Here is a 23,234-nt window from a genome sequence, read left to right as displayed (position 1 = left end):
TAAAATTCTCTTAATACAGGATAATTTTATTCTTCATTTCCCATCACCATTACCCCAGGAACACAAAAGAATATATTTTCATGCATTATAAGACAAACTGAGTTCCTTTAAAAAAAATCTAGAATGATAGTTAATAAAAAATAAATTAAAAAACACAAGCAGAAAGATGTTAAGAAACGAAAGGTGCTTTGACAAATGTATAACTCTCGGCACCTAAGTGTAATCTATTTCAGATCTTACATGAGTGCCTTTACATTTTTATGCTTGAAAATATACTTTAGCCTCTTTGTATTTACATTTGAGATGATTGCTCCCCCACTTATATATGAAAAATGGTTGTATCTCATGATTTCCTGTTTTTAATAGGTATCAAGTAAAACACTTTCTTAATTATGCTTGAAACTAAGCAAACTCTCGTAAAAAGTCTGGAAGACAGATTTTATTTTGATTAGCCAGATGCTATTGCTAAGAGAGGATTCTCTTACCTTGTTGGCAACCGCAATGCAGAGCATCAGGGAAAGAGTTTTGACACTTATGATATTACCAGAATGATCAAGGTAACGTTCTTATTTAACATCTTGGAAACTTGCAACTTTTATCATATTATGAAAATAAATAAATTTTAGAGAATACAAGCTATGAAACAAGTAATAGTTTATTTGAAGAAACTATTAAAGTATACTTTAAAATAAAAACCAACCATCCTAAAAGTTAAACTAATTTTGCTTAAATAATTATCAAGAATTAGGTCACTTAAACAGATACTATCATAGAATCCTAAATTTCCTTGCTCACAAAACTCATCTAACTGTATTGCAGTTACCTGTTCAAGCATCCTGCCTTCCTACAACAATAAACCCCCAAGGCTTATCCAAATCAGGCTTTCACTGTATGCCTGTAATACCTCAGACTAGTCATTAGTACTCTTAATAATACGGGCTTCAATGCGTTTAGTAGATTTTAATTCCATGACCCTCACAAGAACACTGAAAGGTAGACAGCACCGTCTTAGAGATAAACAGATACACAGTTAAATGACTGGCTGTGGTCCCACAAATAGTAAATGGAGGAGCTGGGATTTAAAACTCAGGCCATCTGGCTCAGCATCAGAGCACTTAATCACTCCACTAGTCTGTCTCAGACTAACATCTCATCTACATTCTCCACTGACCTCATTCACAGCTGAGTGAATATGACAGAAAGGAGGCTGGATAGAGAGGTGACAAATCACAATGGCTATTGCCAATGACAACAGGATGACTGACAGTTCCCATCCACCCCTCCCCTTGGTTTTTCCTTTCTTCTGGTTGCTCATTTTTCTAAATTTATCAAACCACTATAACTATAACCTAAAATTACATGCCCCAAATAAATGCTTTATTTCTCCATTTAATCTGCTTCTTCTGAGTGTCTTTAAAAACAGCTTCCTCTTCCTACACCATCCTCTCTAGATCCTCACCCAAGGGTGTTAAGAGTCCATCCTTCCCTGCCCATCCCTGGACTCTGTATTATACTAGCAATATTTTAAATGTTCTCCTAGAATTTCCAGATACTGGAAACTCTCTGTTCAAATGTATGCTACTTCAATACATAATTTTAAAAATTAAGTTGGTTAACAAAGTAAAAATTACTCTAAATAATTTTGAACTGTTCACTGCCTCCAAACATAGTGAAATTCTGTTTTTTTACTAGTATTTATAATTGCTGTTATTCAGTAGCTCAGTCGTGGTCACTCTTTGCAACCCCATGGATTGAAGCTTCTCTGTCCATGGGATTTCCCAAATAAGAATACTGGAATGAGTTGCCATTTTCTTCTACAGGGATCAAACCGACATCTCCTCCATTGCAGGCAGATTCTTTACCACTGAGCCCCTAGGGAAGCCCAGTATACTAGGAACAAAACTTTAAAACCAAACTGATGTAAAAACTCTAATACACAAACAGGTAAAATGTACAGACGTGACCCCAAGGTTCACAAAGAAACATTCTGAGGCTGGACCTGCCCTGCCTGCCCAGTAGCTGAGCCACTAGCCATGGGGTTCCTAGACTGAGCACGGCCTGTGGACCTGAGGAACTGAACTTTTAATTTTCATTTAAAAATTCCTGTGACTAGTGGCTTTTATATTAGATAACATAGCATCACTTTATATTAACTCACTCTGTAATGCCCCAGAAAAGTTCACGCTGATATATAGTTTGGCACGTTCCCCTAAGGGGTAACATTCTGGAATCCAAAAGACAGATAAATAATCCAAGATGTCTTTTAGCAATAAGACAAACAACATCCCTTACTAAATACAACAGATCACCAAATCTGCAAAATCTCATTTATTTTAATTAGACATTTACTTTTGCAGATTCAACTGCATAATAAAAGTGTACTTCGTTTTTCTCCCTTGAAGAATAAGAGAGCAAAAATGGAAGAAACTGAAGATAGAAAGAAGCTAGGGGTTAAAAAAAACTGTCTGGAGAGAAGAGGAAACTTTGGTTCCATTAATTTCATACAATAAAAATATATGCAATTATTTTTTAAAAAATTATTTAAAAAGGAATGGCATGTGTTAAAATGTTTACAATACACTATTAAGAAAAAAGGACAATTCAAAACATATAAACATTTATGCTCCATTAAATAGTGCTCATAAGGGCTTGTTTTCTATAATTACGTTTCTAAACAGAAGTCATTTAAAATAAAAATAATTTCTAGATGTAACTAAGTCTAATAGGAAAGCTCTAAGTACCTTTATTTACATTCACATCTTGAAAATAAATGTTCAATGTTTATAAGGAAATCTGGTGCCAATATTCTCACTTTGGTACATGTACAGTAGAAACTTCCTTAAATAAGCTTCAATAAATAAAGCCTGACTAGTCTCGATGCAATCATTTGTTTTAAATAACGTCTCAGTGACATGTAGAGGTAAACTGCCATATACAACCGAGGTTATCTGAAAGACAGTAAATAAATCAAAGCTGTAAAATCCTTTCCTTGCCTTCTATTATGAGTACTAAAAAGCACCGAAAAGAACTACACGGTAGTTTGAATCTCTGCTGTGTTCAATCATAGTACTCATCCAAAAGTGGCACGTGTTTGCATACAGACACTACATGCATGCACATGTGTGCACACACACCCTTATCCCCCTCCTTTATTCAAAACACAGAGAGGAGGGAATTTGGTTTTAAAAGAAGACCCACTGGTCACAATGACAGCCAAGAATTACACATAATATTGTGCAAACATTTTTTAAAATGAAAGTATTCTAATGGCTGAGACCCTCTTTTAAAACTAATAATTTAATCTTTCTCCAAAAGGGGAAAAAAAAAAAAAAAACTTTAGCTCAAGAGGAAAAAAAGGGATGAGGAAGAGAAGTTGTGAATTTAAAACTAAGAAAACAAGAAAACAACAAAGAGCAGAGGCGGTGCTAACTGCACATCCTCCTCTGAGTCTCACATGCCTCGTCTCCCTCTTAGGGCTGATTTTCTTGGCTGACACCTCCAGATTAAAAAAAAAAAAAAAATGTTATAAAACTGATGAGAGTTGAATGCTTGTTTTATTCTTGCTTTTAAGGTGATAAACTTTGGCTTTCCAGTGCCATAGACACTATCTTGTGAAATCAGTATCTACACGCTCTACATTTTTAAGAGTATTTTTAGAAAATGAATGCTCAAATCCACAAAATGTTTCATAGTATATACATACTGTTTTTCCTATCTGACCAATTAATCTGCGTTCTCATTAGAGGTTTCCAAACACCAACCCATCCCTGTATTCCCACCATGAACTTCATGTGTTACAATATATTGTTCTTTTAATCAGTGGAGAATTCCACTGACCAATACTTTATTTAGAATTTCTGCATCAATATTCATAACTAATACTGGTACTTATTTTGGTCCCTTCTGGGTCTTTGATATCAATGCTACACTTATTTGATTATTTTGAAACTATGGAAGCTTTCTCCCTTTATGTGCTCTGGAAGCATCTAAATACCAGTGGAGTGATAGCTTTCTTAAATATTTGATGATGCTCCCCTGAGAAACCAGCTGACTCTGGTATTCTGGCATTTTATTTCCTCTGCTTTGTTAATCGTAATTTCTCCAATTAGATGTTTCTATGTGTCCTAGTAGGTGCAGAAAATACTATTCTCTAGAAAGTTACCCATTTTTGTCTGGCTTTAAAAAAAATTATCTGAAGTCACTCACACAAGAGTCTCTTAGAAGTATTTGAATTTACTCCATAGTTTTACTCTTGTTATCATTTCTTATTTGGTGTTTGTACTTTTGATCCACACTCTCAATATTTAGTAAGACCAAACTTCTTAACCCTTTATTCTTATACAAAGGTTTTTGGAGCCTATAATCAAAGAAGAACCAAGTAGGTATGTCTTAATTTCATTCTCTCTCTGCATCCTGGGAGTTTTCCTGTGATCTAACTTCCCTTTTACTTTGCTCTCTTAAGCCTTGTCTAATCTCCGATGAACCTAGACACAGAGTTTTTTGAGTGATTTTTTTTTTTAATGACTATACTTTTTATTTCTATAGTTCAAATAATTTGACAGATCTTTCTGTTCTCTTTTCCTACCACAAGTTATTATGATAGAGGCCTTCTTTTATGACTAATATCACTTTAAATGTCCTTATTTTATAGGTTATACGACATTGATTATATAGAGTGCTTAGGTTTTAATCTTGCTGTTGGTGGTGTCTGCTGACTAGATGCTGAAGATAAACTGTATTCTCAAATGCTCTGTAATTGAGGATTGTCAGAAGTCTTCAGTTGGGTGTTATACAAGGGAGTCCTAGGTAAAAGGTATACCTTTACAGAAATATTTTTTATTTGCTTCTGATAGGTGATGTAGAACCATCACTAGCCCCCTCTGCTTAACTTCACAGTCCAGGGCTCTTGGGTTTTGTAGGTAAAAAACTCAAACCCCAAGTCATGGACCAACCAACTCATGGTTATAATTCTTAAACTAGACTTTCTTCTGTTCCTACCTAATCCCAAGAAGAGACAGATCAGATTCCTCACCCTCTCCCTAGAAAGGGACTCCGAATTTTCCTCCCCTGCCCATTCACTAACAGAGTAACAATTTTCTCTGTTTCTCAATATTTCCTGCAGCCCGAACGTCAAGACAGTGGCCCCCGACCCCACCTCTGGCCATTCCCCTCATCACAGACACAACAGAAGCTCAACAGCCAGTTACCTGCAGAGCATTCAGTTTCCACCTCATTTCTAAAACAAGTGATTTTCCTTTCTTTCTTACAAGCTCAATAATGTATTTTTTAAAAGCTTGCAATTCTTACCCAGAACTTCGAAGAACTTCTGGGTAAGAATTACAAGACTGGGTCAGTAATATAAATTAATTCTGGCATCTAATAAGGTAGCATCTGGTTGCCTTGTGCAATATTATTAGAAAAGTGAGGGGAAAAAAGCACTTTTTGCTTCCAGGAGGAGATTCTAGGTACCTTTATATTTGAACTTTCATGAGTAATTAGGTTCATTTGGCCAGTGAGATCCATTTTGGTCAGTGTTTCAACCTGATCTTAATGGTTTGTTTTTAAGTTGAAAAGAATAGTTCATTTAATTTGAATTAACTTTTTGATGGCTGAAGAAGAGATCCTTATGTTTGTCTTCAGACTGTTGTTCTCTGTGACATGAGTTTATGAGTATGCTTGTGCTTACAAGCACAGCTGAAACACAGAACTTTAAGCCTGTAACCATTCCTGGGACACAGACAGAAGGGGGAGAGGGGAGCCCCTGCTACTCTGCCTGCAATTCAGGCCAGGATGCTGGCAACATTGCTACACAGATTCTTATAAGGGACATGTGATAAAGTGGTTGTAAATACCAAAAAAAGTTTTTAGGCTTAAGATAAATTATAAAAAGCAACAAACTTGATTTTGGTTGACTATGTAGTGCTTCTATTTGAAATTACTTCCCAGAACTTTGTCGGCAGATCGGATTCCTTTAGTTCCCAGAACAATATTCTAGAGGGAGTAGCCAGGGCATTAAAGTGTCTTTGGAATGTGTTAGTGATTCAACAAAAACTGAACTTGAGTTATTCATTCCAGAAGTATATAAACCATCCAATATTTGTACATACCTCGTTCATTCTTCCCCTCATAGTGAAATGATCAGATTTGCCATTAAAAAAAGATCTGTTATTTCAATAATAATTGAAAAGCCAGGAACTGCTAAATGTTCATCAGAGAGATGGAAGATGGTATCGTGAATGGCAGATGGGGTAATGTAAGGTCATGGAACCGGGACAGGTCTCAGTGTACAAGTAGCAATAATTATGTTCTAGGCTTACTTGGAGTTTACATGTTAACATGAAAGCACTGTCATTACAGCTCTAAAAGAAAGTCTTCATGTTTCATATGTTGCCACTTATTCCCCTAATGTGATGTTACCAGGAGGTGGGTCTATAGGGGGTGATCAGGTGAGCAGAGCAGAGATCCCCTGAAACAGGTTAGTGCTCTAGTAAAAGAGACCCCAGAGGGTCCCTCCCCCTCCTTCCCCAGTCCACAGGGGAGGACACAGAACAAAATGAGGGATGTTTACGATCCAGGAAGCAGGCCCTCACCAGACCTCAAATCTGCTGCAGCATTGATCCTGGCCTTCCAGCCTTCAGAATAGCATAATGATAGTACCTGTAGCACCTACTATTGTTGTTGTTTAGTGGCAAAGTTGTGTCCAACTCTTTGTGACCCCACGGACTGCAGCCCACCAGGCTCCTCTGTCCATGGGATTTCCCTAGGCAAGAAAACGGGAGTGGCTTGCCATTTCCTTCTCCAGGGATCAAACCTGGGTTTCCTGCATTGCAGGTGGATTAGTTACCACTGAGCACCTGGGAAGCCCTAAAACCTATGACGTAGGCTATTGTGAAAAGTAAAGTACCATTAAAAGAGCTTCATGCTGTCTCTAGAAAATAGGAAATACCCCCCAAGATGACAGTGTATGTCCTGATTTCCTCAGACCTCCACTAACATTCCAAGGAGAGGACACACTAGTTTCTCCTTGACAATATCACATCACACACACATAAGACACAGTTAATGCTTAAAGATAAAACATCGAAGTAAAATTACCACTTCGGTGCAAGTAGAAAATACACGTTTCTGATTAAATGCCATCCCCCATCCCAACAGGTCTTCAAAAACAAAGTAAAAGAATAAATGGACTTGAATGAAGGCAGTGGCCACAGGGTTAAGAAAGCCCGAGTGAACACAGAAAAGGCAGACGTTAAATCTGACCACAGCAAGTAGCAAATGGTGGAGAGAGCACAAGAGCCATGGGATTTCCTGGCAGAATGTGGTCTGTGATGGAAAATGTAGATAGGCACATTTGTCCCCATGTGAAAAAAGGACCTGTGTAAAGCAGGCATCACCCTAGATGCCCTGTTCCCAAAAGAGAAAGTCCTGTCTTTGGGGAGAAGAAAGGACAAACTCTTCACACAGAAAAGAGTAACTGCTAGATGGAAGGGTTCTTGAAAGAGGACAGTCGCCAGCAGAATTACTTCAGAGACCACACCAAACTAGCCACCAGGATTGACTCTCATCTCCCTATGGGAGTTTAAAGACCCTTTGCCCACAACCCCAAGTTCTGTTGAAGTTGATGAGGAAACACATAGTTTTGAGATGAGCTAGGATCTGGTAAAGAGAGTGCAGTACATTCCAATGTGACTATATGGAAAACGAGTGTTAGAATCCAGACTTCACTCACAGTAGAAACACCCAGCAATCATAAATTAGTTGTCACTTCCTTACCCAGATCTGTCTATGCTTTGACACTGCACTTGAGATCAAGGGTAGGCTGCCAACGCACCTTGAAATTCAAGGTAGCTGGGTTCCTGCATGGCCCGGCCCCTACCTGCTTTCAGCTGGAGCTGTGCCCTCAACAAGCGCCAGCCACAGGGACTTAAGCCAGTGCTTCACCCCCCGGGCCTCCTCCTCCATCAGGGCATTCACTCTGCCTGCTATGCTGCTGAGCTATGTGGGTGCCCACACACAGCTTTGGGTCTCAGCTCAAATCTCACTTATACAAAAACACAGTCCCTGATGGTCCCACCCACTCAAGTTAGCACCTCCCCATTATCTGTCCTGATAGTCCCCCCTTTTTTTAATCATCACCCTTACCAGATTTCAGATTCGCTGACAATTTCTCTATCGGCTCACACCTGTCCCCATGAGATAATGAAATCCATAAACTAAGGGCAATGTCCCTAGAGTTCCTACTATATCCTTCGCTCCTAGTCCAATACCTCTCATAAAACAGAAGCTCTAAAGTTGTTATTATTCATGATAAAGGGATCTATGAATCTTGAAATCCCAGCTAGCCAGTAACAATCTAAGATCACAGTTTAAAGGGATGATGTGATTTCTTTTCCTTCTTGCCTCCAAACTGATGTCTAGTGCCCAGAGCTGAAGAAAAAGTGTTAAGTCCACGTGCATGCTGTCACTTCAGTCATGTCCAACTCTTTGCAATCTTATGGACTGTAGCCTGACAGGCTTCTCTGTCCATGAGATTCTCCAGGCAATAATACTGGAGTGAGTTGCCATGCCCTTCTCCAGGGGATCTTCCCAACCCAGGGATCAAACCCCCATCTCTTATGTCTCCTGCAATGGCAGGCGTGTCCTTTACCACTAGCTGTTGGAAGCCACCTGGGAAGCCAGTTAAGTCCACAGTCTAAGAAAATATCCAACGATTAGAAATGTATCTGTCGAGAGCTGTAGAGGAGGTTGAAATATAAGCATCGACCATGGCTACTGTCCCATCTGTCCCTTCCCTGTGTGTGCATGTAGAGAGTATGTGTGTGTATGTAATTCTATACAGAAGAAGACAAAAGAAAGAAAAATCATCTTATCAAGACAGGAAAAGACAAAACTAGGAATAAGGAGTCTTCAGCCTAGCAAAGCAATCCTCTAAGAGAATTCCTCACGGAGAATGAAGTACAGATAACAAAAGATACTGGAAAGATACTCTCCACCTCAGGTGGCCAACTAGTTGGTTTAGTCTTTGTGTCGATCCAACCAGAGGATGGAGAGCAATGAGAAGAGATGGCAGAATAAATTTAGAGGGTGGTGGGTGCACTCTCGCTTAGTCTGCAATGACCTTTGGGTTTCCTGGGTGGGTAAGGGGCCCCCATTGAAGGTAGTAGCTTGAGCTGCCTTGCTGGGAACCCAGCCAACGGCACAGCAAAGGCCACCATCACACCAACTGTGCCCCAGAAGGGACACAACTTCTGTGCACTTAACACAAAGAAATACACATACTAGGAAGCGTGTCAGTCTGAAAAGCAGCCACAATGTGGACAATTAAGCAAAAAATAGTGTCCCATCCCCACCTCTTTTTTTTACTCCCAAACTTGATCTCCTCCCAAGAGTAAACCAGGCCATCTCCCAAGGGGAGACAGAGAGAGAGAGACAGATGAGGGCGACGGGGCAGAAGAGGGAGGGGAGAGGTGTGTGTGTGTGTGTGTGCGTGCGTGTGTGTGCGTGTGCACACGAATAGAGGGGTGAGGGGATGAAATGACATACTGCCCACCCCACCCCATCAGCTTGGCTATCCCTGGCTGGCCCTAGGGAAGGAAGGAGGAGAGATATAAATCTGATATGACAAGGGAGCCTTAAACCGGTCCTTTAATAGCCAAAAAGGTCTTGGAAGTTATAGACTTTGAAAGAAATTTTGTTTAAGAGATAGGAAAGCTAGTCTCAATGTAACACAGTTTGGTAGGGACTGGAGAAAAATTAAAACTGCCTTTTATTTGCACTGAGCTGTTCAATGTGCTGATTACAGTGGTTCCAACCAACTGCCATCTACACTTTCCGTATCAGATCCCCTTCTCCTCTTAAAATTCACTGAGGACCTCAAAGAATTCTTTCAAGTGAAAGTGAAAGTGTTACTTGCTCAGTCGTGTCTCAACTCTTTGAGATCCCATGAGCTGTAGCCTGCCAGGCTCCTCTGTCCACAGAATGCTCCAGGCAAGAATACTAGAGTGGGTTGCATACCCTCCCCTTCAGGGGATCTTCCCCACCCAGGGATCAAACCCGGGTCTCCTGCATTGCAGGCAGATTCTTTACCATCATATTCTTATGTGAAGCAGATTCCTATGTGGGTCTTTTTCATTGATATTTGCAGCATTGAAATTAAAACTAAGAATTTTTAACTTTTTAGTAATTTAGAATAACCACTATGTTAACATTTTTCACGAAATGCAAACATTTTCAAAATAAAAATTTTAGAAAGAAATTATACTATTTTACAAATTTATCAATATCTTTCCATTCTGGCTGAAGCAGCTGAATTCTCCAGTGTGCCTCTGCATTCAGTGTGTTGGGACAGGTCACTTGGGCTGAAATACAAGGAGAAAATCAGGCCTCACACAAGCTGGGAGGAGGAAGTCATATTATTTCCACTGATTGTGGAGAGTCTTGGGACTCAGTGCCAGAGAGATGGTTACAGGCGGTAGGGGTTTAGGGGTGAGCTGCAATGTGAACTCTGAGGTGATATCCATGAGCCCCCCCAGATTCCATCACAATTATGGACCTCCTCTGCCCTCTACATCGCCCTCTGTCCACATATAATTTTGTGATTTCAGGCATCATTCATGTGGAAAACAGTGCTTCAATGAGTTACGTGAGTTTTCCAAATGTTTACACATTTCATGACACAATAACAGAATCATATTCACTGATATAACCACCAATCTCGTGGTGTTGGCCAACACAGGTCTTCAGAATTCTAGAATCTGTTTGAAAGCTTGAATTTTATCGTTGGCAACACTATGGTGAATTGCCGTCCCTGAAGTGACAGGCTGACTTCAATTATTTGAGAAAATGTTTTCCAAACACCACCTCATCTGAACAAATGTAGTTTCTGTATTGGTCATTCTGAGAGGTGCAAATGGTATCCTATGAAAAAGGTAGCTGGCTTAGTTCTCAATCCTACAACTGCTCTGATCCAAAGGTCTTCTGAGTACATCTCCTATCTTCCGTGTTACAAGGACTTGAGGGTAGAAAGACACATCCTCCATAGTGGTAATTTAACTCAATTAATCCTTTTTTGCTTGACCAAGCGCATTCTTAATTAAAACTGACATTTATTTCTTACTGTGTGTGTACAGTAGTAAGAACATAATCATGACCAGTTGGCACCACATGGGACCACTGCCCTGACTTCTGGGACACGCCGGTACTCTCACCCACCAATGCAAATGTCAACCCAGTGACAAAAAGTAAATAACATCATAATATTATTACAAAAACAACTATGACCCTGCAGACCCCTTGAAAGTCTCTAGGACCCTCAGGGTTCCACAGACCGCACTTTGAGAATCAAATCGCCACTATATAAAATTCTGCATGCCTGTAGTAAATGAAAGCAGAAGCTAACATTTCTTTGTGGCTGTCCCACCCACAGTGAACTGTTAGACTCTAGAAAAAGAATGTTAATATTTTCTACCTTACTCACACTTTCTTTGGGATCCAGCATTTGACCTGAAACCACAGGTCCGGGGTTCCTGATACCTATTACTCTCAGAACGAAGTGGTGCACACGTGCATGCAAAGTCACTTCAGTCATGTCTGACTCTTTGCAACCCCAGGAGCCTAGCCCACCAGGTTCTCTGTCCGTGGGGATTCTCCAGGCAAGAATACTGGAGTGGGAGGTCATGCCCTTCTCCAGGGGATCATCTCAATCTAGGACTGAACACGTGTCTCCAGAACCTCCTGCACTGTCAGGTGAGTTGGTTCCTAATACCTATTATTCTCAGAACCAGGTGGTACTTTTCTGTAAAGCCATGTGTTCCAAGTCTGAAAAGCGGCGACGAGAAGCTTTAAGTGAAAGACTGGTGGTGGTTTAGTTGCTAAGTCGTGTCTGACTCTTGCGACCTCATGGACTGTAGCCCACCAGGCTACTCTGTCCATGGGATTTCCCAGACAAGAATACTGGAGCAAGTTGCCAATCCCTTCTCCAGGGGATCTTCCTGACCCAGGGATCGACCCGGCATCTCCTGCATTGCAGGTGGATTCTTTACCAATTGAGTCACCAGGGAAACCAAGTTAAAAGACTAAGTATACTTTAAAGAGTTAAGCAGAGACACACAACAGGTTTCAGCATTCCATGAAATTTAAATTTGCTCCATCCCTTAATGTCTCATTATTCACATTTTTGTCAGAGTCCTGACTTTTGATGTCTTTCACTCTGGCCTGTTGCTGCAAATGTTAGTACATTTAAACCTAGGCAATTTATAACAGTGTCCCAGACCAAGTGCCTCTGGCATCAGCCCAAGACTGCTCTTATCATCTTCTTTTATTTATTGCACTGTTTCAAAACTGTTCTTTCTCTCACACATAAGTTTTTCAATTTATATTTTTTCTTTTTACACATTTTTCTGTTCTAAAATGCTCTATTTTTCTGCTTTCTCTAATAACATAAAAAGCCATTAGCTTCTTCTACTACCATCACAGTCAGAATATTTTAATGCCCTCAAATAATTGTATTTGCAATTGTAGCAAATCAACGGCAAGAGTACCACATCTACAAAAAAGGCATTATTTTCTTCCTCCTCTAAGTTTTATATAAAACATAGTTAAACACTCCTCTCTTATTCTTGGCAGAGTTAACTAAAATGTTTGTCTTTCTATGAAAAAGCATTTTTAAACAGAAAACACAAAGCTGCTAATATACATGAGGCTTTGCAGGCATGAATAATCAAATATACCTCTTGGTCAATAAGAAACAAAAACTTAAAATGACTTTGCTTATAGGGAGACAGTCTCTGGGTGTGCTGGAGAAATTCAGACCAAAATTACCATTTTAATCTTGTTCCAAAACAAAATTTTCCAACCACCTCAAAGCTAAATGTCCTAGACTTTTAAAGTGTAAGTTTAAGTATCTGTAATTTATTTCTAATAAAAAAAATAAGAACCCTCAATTTTCTAAGATTATTTTTCCAAATTTTCACTCTATTAAGTCCTTAGAACTGAAAGGGTATATGTGAAAACATCTTTATAGAAATGAAGCTATAAACCTTTTATGCCTTTCTACTAGCTTTAAAACTATCTCAGATACCAAAAGGTATATAAACATAAAATCTAGTTATTTTTAAACAGTAGAGGTTAAAATAGAATTACTGGTTTAGTTTAGGCCTCCAAATTCCAAGTCACAATTCAAAATACAATCCAATTCAATCTTCAGAGCTGAATCTGTCAAATATTACCTCTGAACTTTAGAAGATGGAGCTGAGCTTCCCCTCAAATCAATTAAAAGAAAGCATTGTTTAATGCTGAAACCTGAATGAAGCAAGATCTCAAGAGATGCAAAGGTAACTCTCTGCAAAAGCAAAAGAACCATTTTCCCATCAACTTAATATTTCACATGGAAACATCAACAATCCCAACTCCAGGCCAGAAGAGCTTCCATTTTAGAGATGGTGAATTGTGTCCACTAATTCATCACACCTCTTACTCAAGATCCCACTGAAATGCCCAAACAAGCCACCAGGGAAGCCCTAAGTTACAGATACTGAAATAGAACGTTCACCTGGATCATTCACGTGGGCCCAGGGTAATCACAGGGTCCATACTACTGGGATGCAGAAATGTTAGACAGAAGGCCATGTGATGATGGAAGCAAAGAGGAAAACAGCCATGTGATACACGCCCCAGGGAAGAGGACGGATGGCACCTGAAAGCTGGAAAAGGTGATGGATTCTCTCCTCCAGAGTCCAGAAGAAACCACCTCGTGGACACCTTAATCTGAGCTCAGTGAGGCTTCTGGCCTCCAGACTATGAAAGAATAAACTTGTGTTCCTTTAAGCCCATGAGATTGTTGTAATTTGTTGCAGCAGCAATAAGAAACTAATACAGGGTACAGGTTTAGGAGGCTGAGGAACTGCATCAGTGCAGTGGACCGCAGCATTTGCTCAGAATATTTACTTAGTACAGACAACAAAGCATCCTAGGTCTTAAAAAAATCCCCCGACCCCACCACCCACCTTGTCTGAAAGTACCAAAAGTTGGGAGATCTCTTCAGGCCCATTCATCCTATGAAGCCAGCAACCACCACGCTTAGAAGGGGAATTTGGCCAAACCAACCATCTCCACTTGTCAGACTGGACTCGCATATTTATAAATGAAGATGCACCAAATTCATGATGAAAATCACAGAAGGGCAGTCACTGAAGACATGGTTCCAGTGGGTTACACTAAACATGAGCCCTGTCCGACAGTATAAGGACAGGCTGACTGTGGTAACCAAGATTTTAAAGGCGGCCAAAGTGCATCACCTCAAAAACAAAAGAACCTGGGCATGACATCTTCCAAACATCATTCTGCTAAGCACTGACCCTGTGACAGACCAAGCAAAATAAATCAGAACTGGAATGAAATTTCCCACATGGTCCTGAAGATCCTTATCTTCCAAACAAACCAGCAAAATTTTCTCTCTTAAACAAAAAAACTCCTTGTAACTTGTATGCGAATGTTTCACTAATACAGTGTTCATGTTCAGTTTTGCTTGTTTGTGAACCTCACAAAATAATATCAGATTATAAGTAGTTTTCTTGGACTTTCCATCCACACCCAACATTATGTTTCGAAAATTCACCCATTTTGTTGTACATCTAGATTTTTTGCTGCTGCATAATACTTCATTGTACAAAGAAAGCCAAAATTATTATCCATTTTCTTTTAATGGGTTTCTGAGTTATTTCAAGTTCTGCTGCTGCTAAGAATGCTGCAAACATTTCCTGGTACACAGAACTGCTGGGTCACAGAGTATAATTATTTTTAACTTGATGAGTTTATGTCAAATTGCTTTCTAAAATGGTGGCATTTAGTTACACCCCCACTAGCAAAATGTTCATCCACATATTCAACCAATACTTCCTTTTAACAGACGTCTTTTTTTGCCAGTCTCATGGGGTAAACAAACAGCTACCTCACTGTGCTATTAATCTGCAAGCCATGCTTACTGATAATTACATTTACTATGTCTCCTGGTCCAACAGATTTCTGTTGCCTTTACCATTTTCTACTGAATTGTTTTTATTCCTCTTACAGGTAGTTCTTTAGATTTTTAGGAAGTGAAACCTTTGCCAATTTTAAGTATTATATACCTATGGCTGATTCATGTTGATATATGGCAGAAACCAACACAGTACTGTAAAGCAATTATCCTCCAATCAAAAGTAAATACATTTTTAAAAAAGTATTATCACTCTCAATTTATGGCTTGTCTTTTCACTTATTTATGGGCTACTCTGACAAACCGAATTTCTTAATTTTAATGTAGTCAAAATTTTCACATTATTTTTATGACAAATAGAACGATACTCTCCCATCTCCCCCAAATTGTCAAGTTTTGCTTCTCACTTTTGGATCTATAATCCATTGAACACTGGTTTTCATTATGAAGTGAGTTAGAGATCCAAATCCACTCTTTTTTAATGTGGATAAACCAGGGTGACCCTGCACTTGAAGGTCTGTACCAGGAACTCCTGTGTTCCTGGTTCTACGCTATGCCTGTACCAAGACCAGGCCACTTTCACAATGGAGATTTCATGATAAACCTTGATCCCTGGTAGAAAAAGTACCATCACCCCACCACTCCCCGCCCTTATCTGCATCAGGAGATGCTGGCTCTCGTTGGCACTTTGCTGGTCTATATAAACTAAAGCTATAAGATCCTGGGGAGACAAATGGCAACTTGACAATTGTGAGTCGTCCTACATGAACAGGGCATCGCTCTCTACCTGCTGTATCTTCTCTAAAATGGTTCAGTAAAGGCTTGTAATTTCTTGTGTGTAAGTCCAACATTTCTGTTGCATTTCTTCTTTGGTAACATGGCTTTTGCTGCAACTGTCAACAGGGTAAAAAAAAAAAAACCTCTTTATTTCATTTTCAGTTGGCGGCTGGAGACTATAACCAGCTGATTTTTGTGTGCACCTTGCAGTCAGACCCCAGCGCTACCCTCTCTACTAACAGTCTGTAGAGGAGTTGGCTCTGTGGGGATAATCACATCCTTGTGAAGGATGACAGCTTTGTATCTTTTCCCCACGCCTTCATCCCCTTCTCTTATAACTTTGATTAGGATCTCCATTACAAAAGCAATTTAAGTGATCATAGAAAATACTTTTCATTTATTTCTGATTTTAAAAGGAATAGTTCTAATTTTTCTCCTGATGAATATGAATTTCTTATAAACTTTGGTAGATATCTACAAGAAAAAGTTTCCTCCCATTCCTCCATACAATCATTCCTCAGTATGGGGATTGAATACAGTTCCAGACACTGAAGATAACAAAATCTTCAGATGCTCAAGTCCTTAATATAAAATGGCAGAGTATTTGCATATAACTGACACACCTCCTCCCATATACTTTAAATCATCTCTAGCTGACTTACAGCTTCCCTGGAGGCTCAGTGGTAAAGAATCTGCCTGCCAATTCAGGAGATGTGGGTTTGATCACTGGGTTGAGACAATCTGCTGAAGGAGGAAATGGCAACACACTCCAGTAATTCTTGCCTGGAAAATCCCATGGACAGAGGCGGCTGACAGGCTATAATCCAAGGGGTCGCAAAAAGTCAGACATGACTTAGCAACTAACACTCACATATGATCAATTTATATTATGCATCCTATGTGTTGAATCCTACTGTAATGAACCTGTTGAATTATCTCTCCTTAATAAATTTTTGCTTATTCATTTTGAGGCAGTTTCGTTGCACACACACAAGTTTAGAAGTGATAATGACCTTCTCCATCTCTAGTACTATAATGGCATTTATTTCAACGTCTACTTTGCTTGACAGTATAATAACTTTCTTCACTTTGGTTCAGTATTTGCCCTAATAACCATTTTCCACCTTTTTACTTTAAACTTTATGTTTTAGGCATGTTTCCTACAAATAGTATATGACTAAATTATATTGTTAACAGTCTGTGGGTTTTTCTAACTACTTTTCTTTTTCTTGCATTTACTTTTGTATTGACTGCCTCATTTTCTTGTGTTGCTCTTTTTTTTTTTTTCTTGTTTTTCTTCTTTTTCCCCCCTCTCTGAATGGTTGGAAACTTATGATCTCTATTATGTGTAGGGTCACCTTACACTTTTCCATGCACATTTAACACAAAGGGAAACACCGTCTTAATTACCATCAGAACACTACATGGACTTTTAAAACCCTTTAAATTCTATCATTTCCCTCCCAACTCAAATACTCCTGGGCCCAAACACGAGGTTCACAGTACTCTAGCTTTGTCTATTTTAGACAACCAGTCTGACCTTTCAGAAGTCATTTTACAAAAACAATGTAGTTTAGAGGGACACATATGATGGCATTTTTATTTGATCATCACACCGTGCATCATCTCAAGTCATCCACTTCCATCTAGAATTCCATCTCCCCCTAAATCCATCCCTTAGCTGTTCCTCCAGTGTAAGACTCAGGTCAGCAAGATCACTCAGTGTCCCTTATACTGCTGACCCTTGAAAAACGAAGGAGTTAATCCAAATTTAACTTAAACTGTGCCCTCAGCATCCTTGGAGCCAACCAACCGTGGACCTTGTAGGACTGCAGCATTTATTACTGAAAAATAATAAATATAAGTGGACCCAGGCAGTTCAAACCCACACTGTTCAAGTGTCAACTGTACAGCATTTTTATTCACTTCATTTCTAGAAAATAATTCTGCAGCAGTATGTCTAGGTTAACAGTACTTTTCTTTCAGCACTCAGAAGGTAATTACTATCTTCTGGGTTATATATTTTGATTTTGAGAAGTCTGCTAATGCTTGAATTGTCATTCTTAGTCCTTTCTCTGTGAATCCTTTTACATTCTTCCTTTCTTGCTCTGTGGTTTCACAACAATGAACTTAGACATGGAGATACTTTAAAATGTCATAAATATATATATATATATATATATATATATGTATATATATATATATTTTGAATACACTGGGCTCCCTGAAGCTGTGAAATCATGGTTTCCTTCAGTTCTGGAAAACTTAGAGCCACTCACTCTCAAGTCTCTGCTCGTTCTTCAGATCTGCTTTAAAGTTCACTAATTCTCTAGTTGTATCTAATTCACAATCTAAGCTATTAAATCCACTTAGGCTTTTAATTCAACAGTTACATTTTTAGAAGTTTCATTTTCTACCCAAGTCTGCTTGTTAACCATTAATCTCTCACTCTAGCTCATTTCTGGGACAGCATCCTTTATATCTGTTTTCTCCCTTTTAGTTTCCCGCTCAGGTAATAGGCTGAGGAAGGTGTTCTCTGACATAACTGCTGTTGTTGTTCAGCCACTAAGTCGTGTCCAACTCTTTGCAATCCCATGGACTGTAGCACACCAGGTTTCCCTGTCCTCCACTATCTCCCAGAGTTTGCTCAAGTTAATGTCCATTGAGTCGGTGATGCTGTCTAACCATCTTATCTACTGCCACCCTCTTCTCCTTTTGCCTCCAATCTTTCCCAGCATCAGGGTCTTTTCCAGTGAATCAGCTCTTCACAGCAGGTGGCAAAGTACTGGAGCTTTAGCTTTAGCATCAGTCCTTCCAATGAGTATTCAGAGTTGATTTCCTTTAGGATTGATTGGCTTGACCTGATATCATTATGTAACAGTTACAACTTCAGCATTCCACAATGGTTGCAAAAGATAAACTGTTATAAAAATTCTAAGAATGTCACATCATATGCAACAATACAAATAAATGTCTACTAGGTGTCAAGTAATGGGGGCTTCCCCGGTGGCTCAGATGGTAAAGAATCTGCCTGCAACACATGAGACCTGGGTTTGATCCCTGGGTGGGGAAGATTCCCTGGAGAAGGGCATGACCACCCACTCCAGTATTCTTACCCAGAGAATCCCCATGGACGGAGAAGCCTGGCGGGCTACAGACCACGGGGTACAAAGAGTCGGACATGACTGAATGACTAAGCACAACGGGACACATCAGGACCAAGGATATTCAGGGATAAAAGATAAACATAATTCTTCCTTGAAATTTATAGTACACCAGTTGAAGGGAATGACAAGCCACTCACTACCTACCTACAATTAATTACAGTTTCTTTAAATTGCTTTTCAATCAATTTTCTCCAAAAAGAAAACGAACAGATGTGAACAAAAGAAAATAGAAATTGATGAAAACCAGAAGCAGGAAAGTCAGGGAAATTTTTGTGCCTGCTACCTCTAACTTGTCTTCTTTTTATTTTTAACCTCAGAATCCTAAGCTGTGGGAAAAGTCTATTTTCCTTATGGTTTTATATTTTAATAGCTGAAGAAAAACAAGTTCTGAGTAGGCTTGGTGGCAATAAGCGAAGGAAGCCAAACTTTGGAGTCAAGAACACTTCAGATGAGGCCAGAGATTTTTAAAAGTACAAAATATGCCATCTCAATGGAAAGAGCAACTAAAACATAGCTGGGTCTTCCCTACACGTATACTGAAGTTTTCGAACAGGTTGTGGTTAAAAGAGTATGCTTGGGACCAAACTTTTTCAGCGTACCATATTTTCAACTTGGCAGGTGAAGTAAGAATTTGATAGAACCCTCAGACAAACAATGGAGAAGGAAATGGCAACCCACTCCAGTATTCTGGCCTGGAGAATCCCATGGACAGAGGAGCCTGGTGGGCTACAGTCCATGAGTTGCAAAGAGTCAGACACGACTGAGTGACTAAGCACATAGACAAACAAATCATCAGTAATGCTTGCACATGGTCTATGTAAGTCTCAATTATGATATCCTACACTTGCACTACATTTCTACACTTTTGTTCATTCTTTCTCCAGAGCACACTTTCGGTAGTTTTGTAATGTCTTTCCTTTCTGGCCCATCTTATGTCTTGCTCATGTCCTGTTCCAGAGAGGGTCTCATGAGAAACGAGAGGGAGAGCAGCTGGCCTCCCCATCTCACGCAGTGCATCAAGCACCAAACTCCTTTCCACCCCAGTGCCTCCACCGTCCCCGAGATCATTGCAGTCCTTCCCTGGACACGCTCAGTAGCTTTGCCAAGGCCAAGTCATCACTGTCCGGCAGCACGGGGGAGCATGTGCTAACATCTCTGCAGACTCCACAGCCTGCCAGACCCAGATGATGCAATGGACTTTCACTGGCCTACAGAGAGAATGATGTCACAGACCTTGGCAGCATAGCTTCCCAAAGTTGCAAGATACCAAATCAAACTGTCCTAATGAATTTCAAGAGCATATTTTACCAAAATGTAAGTTAGGGACTTCAACACACCATGGATAATTTTAATATAGTAGAAATAAATGTATCACCAGGTAAAATGTGTGATTTTGAAATACTCAAAAAAAAAAAAAAAAAAAGGAATACTCTTGGAACTGTATGAAAAACTGTAAAAAAAAAAAAAAAAAAAGGCTAGACATTATTCAATCCTCTCCCACTTCTGATTTATATAGGAAGATTAAAAACCTCTGGATAGCACATGTACAAATCTTATTTCATTCTAGACTCCTGCTCTGTTTTCTACTTCTGCCAAAGCAGCTACTGTTCAGGTATCAAGAGTCTGTGATACCAACTCAGATAATGTGGGTATAACAAAATACTTGCCAACGAGAGGTAGCAGAGAATTGCTTTTCCAGCTGAGATGAAATAATGCTTTTCATCAGGTTCCAAACGAGAAAAATAAACCTAATAAAATATTAAGGAATGCAATATTCCCCCAAAAAGAGCTTTCTGAGTTATAGAAATTATACCAATTATACTGATTGCTCCTTGTATATCTAATAACACATGTTCGCCAAAAAATGAGTCAGACTAGTAATAAACTAGTCCTATTCTCTACATTTTTCTTTGAATCACTACCAACTTTAACACTGTATCCAAGTAGTTATTTACTTTGTTGAATGTATGATATGGGCATTTACTAATTATTACTAATAATTGTAAGACCAACCAACACTGCATGCTTACTGCAACCTGGTACTGTTGTTGACAATTCATGGGGATCGGTTCCTCTAATGTTTTCAATAATCATATCAGCATTATGACTTCTCACCTTATAGACTGTATGTCACTGGATTTGGTTGAAAGGACATAAAATTTTTCAATGATTTTTTTAAAAAATAAATACAAGCCAAGTGGAGGCAAGATGGCAGCACAAGTTCCCTCGCAAAAAGAGAGACCATGAGACAGAGATGCTGGAAACAAAAGCAATGTGAGCAAGACAGAAGCCTGGAAGAACAGGGCAGAGAGAGCGGAGTCAGTGCAGGAGGGACCAGAGAGGGCAGATTTTACAAGGAACAAAATGGGACCTGCACGGAGAGAAAGCTTTTTGATCATTATTCACATTTCACAGCAACAGACAAAGCAGCAACAGGAGGCACAAATCTAGAAAAATTACTCTTGAATTATCACCCCTCACACAGCTGACCTCCCTCCACCCTCTAAAGGTACAAAGAGACTCATTTCACTCAAACATGGAGAGAGATCAGAAAGAATGAATGAATAATGAAGGCATGGCAGAAAAATATGACCAAAAAGCAAATGAAAATCCTAGCCTAACATTTCAAACTGAGTTAATGGAAATGAAGAAAAGATTGGAAGCTATTAGAAAATAGCATGATCAGAATTAGAAAAGGCTCAGAAAAGAGATGATTAGAAAACAGGATGATATGAAGAGAACTGGAACACGGGAAACACATATTTTTCAGTCATGAAGACTAAATGAGAAACAACCCAAGAGACATAGAAAATTACAGTTAAGGGAAATAAACAATACAATGAAGAAACAAAATTTAGATCAAGTAGTAATGAAGAAAGGTGGAAAAGAGAATTCATGGGGAAAGACTCATTATTATAATGTCCACTTAACAGCGCTACAAGAGGTCCTGGAATGAAGAGCATGAGGTAAATACACAGAAAAATAAATGACTGATAGATGGATAGATAATATACGGATGATAATGGAAAAAATAAAACTGCCACTATTAACAACAACAAAACTACAGTAAATTAATCAAATTTCTAAGTGAATTAAGCAAATTGCAGGGTACAAGGACACTATACTGCATCAATACACTTCTATGAACCAGCAGCAAACAATTAAAAATAATATTTTAAATACCTAGAAAAAAACTAATGATGGATAGTGAAGTAAAGTTGCTTCAGTCATGTCTGACTCTTTGCAACCCCATGGACTGTAGCCTGCCAGGCTCCTCCATCCATGGGATTTTTCAAGCAAGAATACTATAGCAGGTTGCCATTTCCTTCTCCAAATGAAGGATATGCAAGATGTAAATTAAAATTATACAGTGCTACTGAGAGAAATTAAAAACCTAAATAAATGAAAAGATAGACCATATATGTGAATTGTAAGATCCAGTACTGTAAAGGTATCTATTCTACCCAAATTGAACTAGGAATCCAATGCAAGAACAGTCAAAACCCTAACATGTTTTCCTGCACTTTAGACAGCATGACACGGACATAGGACAGAAAGACAGAAAAGAAGAGATAGCCCAGGAACAGACCACGCATGTCTACCTGGACACAAGATTCATGAAGGAAGTTAGTGCTACAGAGCTGTGGGGAGAGGCGAGCCTTTCCTCAAATGGATTCCTGTCTCACCCCACACCCCAAAATCAACTCAAGAGAAATGGCAGATCTAAATGTGGAAGGGAAGATAATAAAGCATCTACAAGTGACACAGGAAGTATCTCCAGGATCTTCAATACCCATGGCTTTCCTAAGTAGGATCCAAAGAGCACTAACCACGGAGGGAAAGATGAATAAACTCTGCTATGTTACACCTGGGAGACTTCAGTCCACCAAGACCCTATTTAGAAGAAAAACCACGGAGGGTAGGAGGTATTTGTAACACATAAAACCAGAGAAAACTGGGCAGAAGACCTAAAGATCTTAACTGATCCTAACTTCATCAGAAAGGATGCCCACATGGCCAACAAACCCCTGAAAAAATCACTGGGAATCCACATTTAAAACTCATTGAAATACCGCTGGTAGTTTAAAAATGAAATAAAATGAAACAGAACCCTTCAGACGCCAATGGCTGGTCAGGATGCGTGTGGAGCAGCAGCAATTGCCCTGTGTGCGGTCAGAACAGCAACAAACACTTTGAACAAGACCCTGTTGCCTGTTGCCACCGCTATTAAACATATACACCCAAGAAATGTGTGTGTGTGTGTGCGTGCATGTGCGTACGCCTCACTACACACACCCCACACATCCAGGAGTAAA

General features: G+C 39.3%; 1 protein-coding gene across 1 annotated transcript in view; it reads right to left on the bottom strand.

Moving 5' to 3' along the window:
* The window catches only part of MPP7 (MAGUK p55 scaffold protein 7), a 216,549-nt gene that overhangs the window by 81,270 nt on the left and 112,045 nt on the right, over positions 1-23,234 (bottom strand). The window lies entirely within an intron of this gene.

Source organism: Odocoileus virginianus, chromosome 9 (genome assembly GCF_023699985.2).
Source record: "Odocoileus virginianus isolate 20LAN1187 ecotype Illinois chromosome 9, Ovbor_1.2, whole genome shotgun sequence".
NCBI classification, from domain to species: domain Eukaryota; kingdom Metazoa; phylum Chordata; class Mammalia; order Artiodactyla; family Cervidae; genus Odocoileus; species Odocoileus virginianus.
This window is presented reverse-complemented; position numbering and strand designations above follow the sequence as displayed.